Here is a 5,640-nt window from a genome sequence, read left to right on the forward strand (position 1 = left end):
AAAAGTTCATTTTAAGGTCTAAAGATCCGTCCTACAGTAGACAGAACTTGCATCTTTGAGGGAAAATAACAAAATGATATATTATGACATATACACACACACAAACTGATTTGAAAAGAGTGGAGGTGTTTTGGCTAATAAAACTGCCAAAATGCATCCCACCTATGAACAATTTTTATTTTCATTAACTAATCCCAATATGTGAGGAACAAAACTGTACGACGGCCTTCTCCAACACATTTGAACCAATCAGCCTGTCACTTTACACTCACACTGAGATTCTGCTGTCACTTGTGAGAGCCAGGATTTTTCAGGGAGTTAAACTGACACACTTAGAAAGTCAACGATGTCTTCAGAAGCCAGGAAGGAGACTTGCTACAAACACACACACACACACACAGACTCAAATAACACAAATCAAGCTGTGACTGTGAAAGAGTGAACATCGGTTGTCTCCACAAAGCAGGGAGCCACCTACAGCTGAACAATCCCCCACAAAAAGACGGGCGAGATTGACGGGTGGAATTGGAGAGAAATCAAAATGCTCATGGCGTTCAGCCCATATGGCTCATATTTGTGACTTCAAATATGATTCATCTCGTTCTCATTTCTCTCCCTTCTCTTTATTTGGTTCGCCTTTTTGTCTTCTCAGCTGCGCCATCTTGCTTCCCCTCTCGTTAAAATTGTTTGTTACACCGATAAAAATACCCTGCTTGATCTACTTGAAAACACCAATCATATCATTAGGACGATCAACCAAGACCAGTCGTTTTATAAACTACTTAAATATTGTACGTAAAAAATATATTTGCAATAAAGTCAACTTCATTTTGTAAATGAAGAAAAGCTTGTTTTTAGCAACTGCTTCAAAAGGTGTTGCTAGAGTAGACTAGTCCTTCAAACTACTGCTGCTGCTGGTGATGTTAATGAGTTACTTTTTCCATGTTGACAATGTTAGTCACTCAGTGACATACTTAATAATCCATTGGAGGCCTTATTTGGATTTGTCAACATGGCTCATGCCTTGGTGATGAAGTCAGGACTGATATAGTCCAACGCACAACCCACAACACACATGGTGTACTTCCCATGGCTCCTCCCACTTCACTATTATATTGGAACAGAATAAATAAAACACGATCATTGTTTGTTGTGTGGCTGTACCTCAGAGGAGTGACTAGTATGAAGTAAATACATCTTGTTAAAGAAAAAATGCACAATTTTTTTGTGTTTTGAACAAATGCAGATCAACATCAAACGAGAGATTTTCATGTGGAGATACAAAGAAAATGTATTATTGTTAATATCACAGATTTATTCATGCTACACCGCTGAGCTTTCTTTCTCTTTTGCAATTTATCCTGATTCTCCCTCTTCCCTTCCTTTTCGCAGACTCTCTCTCTCTCTCTCTCTCGCTCTCTCTGTCTCTCTCTCTCGCTCTCTCGCTCTCTCGCTCTCGCTCTCTCGCTCTCTCGCTCTCTCGCTCTCTCTCTCTCTCTCTCTCTCTCTCGCTCTCTCGCTCTCTATCTCTCTCTCTCTCTCTCGCTCTCTCTCTCTCTCTCTCTCGCTCTCTCTCTCTCTCTCTCTCGCTCTCTCTCTCTCTCTCTCCTCTCTCTCTCTCTCTCTCTCTCAAAAGCAAACTGAAACACAGAGATGGAGAATTGAAGTACATCAGATGGTGCTGTCTCCATGTGCAATTTTTCTTCTGTCTTAAAAGTGTAGAGTTGTGACTCAACCGAAGTATTACTTGAAAAAACAAAAAGGTGATTTATTTGCACAAAACACGACAACAAGCGTGGAGTGGGTGGTGCTAAAAGTGACAACGGCAGAAACCCCAGAATAATAACACTGTTCCACATGCAACTAGAATAACTAAAAGTGATGCAAGCTTCCTCCACCCGTCACATCTTCAGAGACTGAGTATAAACTCTTGAAAACTGTAGAAGCATCAGGAAGCCTGACAGTGTTCGCTTGAGAGCCCTTATGGGGATACGTTGATGTTTTGCACTTAAATCTAATACTTTTCTCCGCCACTGTCAGGTGACAGGGAGAACAAGTTGTTGTTCAGATGCGCTGGAATCTCTTTCTAAATGAAACTAAAAGAATGTAGGAGGTTTTCAGCTGTTGATAGCAATGTGCTCTTCACATGTCTACAGGTGAGCATTGAACTGTGACAGCTGGATGCCCTGTCACAGTTCAATGCTTGGCATTGGCGAAAGGAGAAATGACCCTCAAGGTTATCACTTCTTGGGATTGTTGAATCTCATTTTTGTGTTGTGTTTATGTTTTTTTTAGTTTAAACTTGGAGTACAAGGGCACAAAAAACGATCTGAAACTGAACTTGATCTTATCTCCATTCTTAGCTCTTCACACAGGAAGAAACATCTTCACGCCACGTGCTTCAAACGAATCACTTAGTGATGTGTGATGTCTACTTGTTCAATGGAGAATTAAGTTAAAATCCTTGTAATTCTGGACTAAATTCATCGAGACATGAATTTACAAAATAGTAGGTTTAAATGACGCATCCCAGCCTTCGTGCACGTCAGTTGAAATGCGTTGCTAGCAACAGTTCCCATCCCCTCTGCTGTCAGGTACAGAGGTTAAAGTTATTGATTCGTTGAATGACTCAGGAATGTTCCATACGTGGCATTGATCCATAAGACACAGGAGGCATCACTATCAATACCTGCGTCTTCCTCCCTTCTTGCCTTTTCTTTAACCTTTTTCTTGTACCCGTTATATTTCACATTGACATTCTGAACACACGGATGTGGAGCTGACAACAGTGACATATAAAGAGGGTTAAACCAAACGTACTGGATGTGGAGTCTGACCCCTTTATCAGCCGCGATGTTGAACTGTCTCTTTGAACCTCAGTTACACTGCACACTTTGTCATGCACTTACATCTGGGAGCTCTCTTGTACAAAATATATCTTGTTTAGTTGGCTTTTGGACAGTTCGAGATCAGATACCTGATCAAAGCCTGACATAGGATGCCCATGAAACAAAGAAACAACTCATGAACCCCAGGTTGTGAGTGTAGTGTACCACTGTACATGTGCAATCAATCGACTTTGTCAACCAGAGATCTATTTTTCCTAATTACACTGGAAAAATCTTCATCTTATCAAGTCAAACATCTAAATATGTTTGATAAGACTGATTTTAATGGTAATAATAATGATAACTTTATTTATTTAGCACCTTTAAAATCAGTACAATGTGCTTTGATAGACAAAGCAAATAAAAAGCAAGAGCCAAGGCAATATAACAACAGAAAGTCAAACAGTGAGGCCAAACAAAAGCAAAATAAAACTTCGGTGACATTTGAAATGTAAAAGTGCTTTAAAAGTAATCAGTACAATTTTTATAATCAATTGTAAAACGAACAGGGAGCAAATGGAGAGAAGCCAAGATTGGGCAACCCAGTGTCACTCCCAACTCGACAAATACCGACACTTGGTCAATGCCCCTCGTCGTCATACTGATAAAGCAATCTTAATCGTAAAGTGCATCAATCTAAATGAAACATTCAAATCATACATATTTTTCTTAAACCTTTGATATTCCAAAAAAGGGAGATGAAAATAAATAGACTAAGATATCCCAGTATCCTAACACGCTCCCACTGACAGTGCTAACATGCTCATGTTTTTTAGCAGGTATCATATTCTCCGTGTTCTCCATCTTTTTCTAGCATGCTAACATTTGATAACAAGAACATCATTAGGTCTCTCTTGATGTAAATTCGAGATCACCACGTCATTACAATTCATCCCGAAGAGAACATGAACTTTCAAATATCCAGCCAATAAAGCAAGGGTTGCCATGAAATGCAGCCCGCTATGTTTTATTCATGTTGTTGCCATCTTAAAAGTGGGCAGCGACTTGTTCATGAATTGGCACCAATGATGGAAGGAAACTTCGTCCACTACCTGACGTGTGCGCAGCAGATGTAAAGCACATGGAAGCTCTTCATTAATGTTGTGATCAACCTTTCTGGAGAAAGTCTCTTTGGGAACCAATTTAGAAATAACAAGTCTCCTATGGAGGTGACAGGGAGGGGTGAGCATAACACATCCTACACATCGAGGACGTTGGAGGGTTTCCAACTTGAGAGACAGGAGGAGCTGAATCCACCAGAGCTCAAAGTGAGCCATGATGTATTTGTATGTGCTTTACACTCTCCAAATGGGATATAACCGACATGAATTAATCATTAATAATAATTAATAATAATTAATAATAATTGTGAACCAAAAAAAGTCAATGTAATCTCCCCGATACATGTCATTGAACATTTGAAGACATCAAGTCGCGCTTTGGGGAATTGTGATGGCCATTTTTCACACATTTTATAGGATAAATGAAGAATCGATTGATCAAAACAATAATTGAGGGTGTGTGTAATCCATCCAAATGCTTGTCATGGCGCCGTGTTTTTAATTGCTAATGAAGTCACTAACTGGTACTTTCTACACGATTCATTACAATCCAATCAGTTTATGCATTTCATTTTCCTCAGTATGGAAGAAAAACACGAACATAAACACCACAGGTCAGTTTATAACATAACTGAGAATAAACAGTCCATCATTAGTCTGTGCCATTTCAATTTACATTTTGAATTGATTGCACCAAGAGTGAATTAACCATAAACCCCTGTGAGTACAGAGTGTACAATCAAGACCTTTTCAAAGTCATTTTCTATTTTGTGAAGTGCTCTGTTATGGGACTACTGGGATGAATCATACAACAACAGACAGCCTCTCTGGGGGACTGCGCGACACTTACCATTCATGTTCATCAGATGGTTATTATTTGTGAATTTGGTAAACACGTCAGCTTTTCATTTGACGACATTCCTACATTCAACCCACACCGCTAATTTCTGCAGCCCTCCGCTCTCTCTCTCTCTCTCTCCTCCTCTCACTTCTGCAAACTGACAGCATGCCAACAAAACGTTTCCTCATGTTCGAATGACTGACGGTAGGAATAAATACAATGCTTGCACACACGAGATTAGTGAGACTTTCTACACTGAGGAACTGGACCTTAACCAAGTCTTCCTTTTTCTATTTTAATATTTTCCTCACGGGTACGTTTTGAAGTTTGGCTGACTGTGTCAGGTCTCAGCGTTCACACTTATAAAAGGTTACAGGGAGTTTTAAAACTGCCAAGTTTATTCTCAAAGTAGATGTCTGTCAAAATGACAGACAGACACACACACACACACACACACATCCCGGCTCATCTTCAGAAAACAATGAGGATTCACGTCTGTTTGGAACACAACATTGTTTGTTTGAGCTTTTGCTCTCAGACTGGCTTCATTGGGTATAGCTGACAGTAGGCAACCAGCAAACGCATCCATGCACGCAACAAAATCTCCCTTAATACACAACTTCAGTGGTGTCTTGTGCAAATAGTCCCCTAAAACAACTCTGACTGAACATAGCCACGGTGTGCAAACAAGAAGAGCTCACATCTATTCATGACTGTCAATGACCATTGTCCTGATGTTGTGAAAAAGAGCAAATAATCGGCTGTAGAAAGACACCGTCACATCTGATTCAATACACTTTATATCGCAACACCAAAATAAGTACAAATTACATTGTAGATTTCCTAAAGG

The sequence above is a fragment of the Melanostigma gelatinosum genome, assembly GCF_949748355.1.
Source record: "Melanostigma gelatinosum genome assembly, chromosome: 6".
In the NCBI taxonomy this organism is placed as follows: Eukaryota; Metazoa; Chordata; class Actinopteri; order Perciformes; family Zoarcidae; genus Melanostigma; species Melanostigma gelatinosum.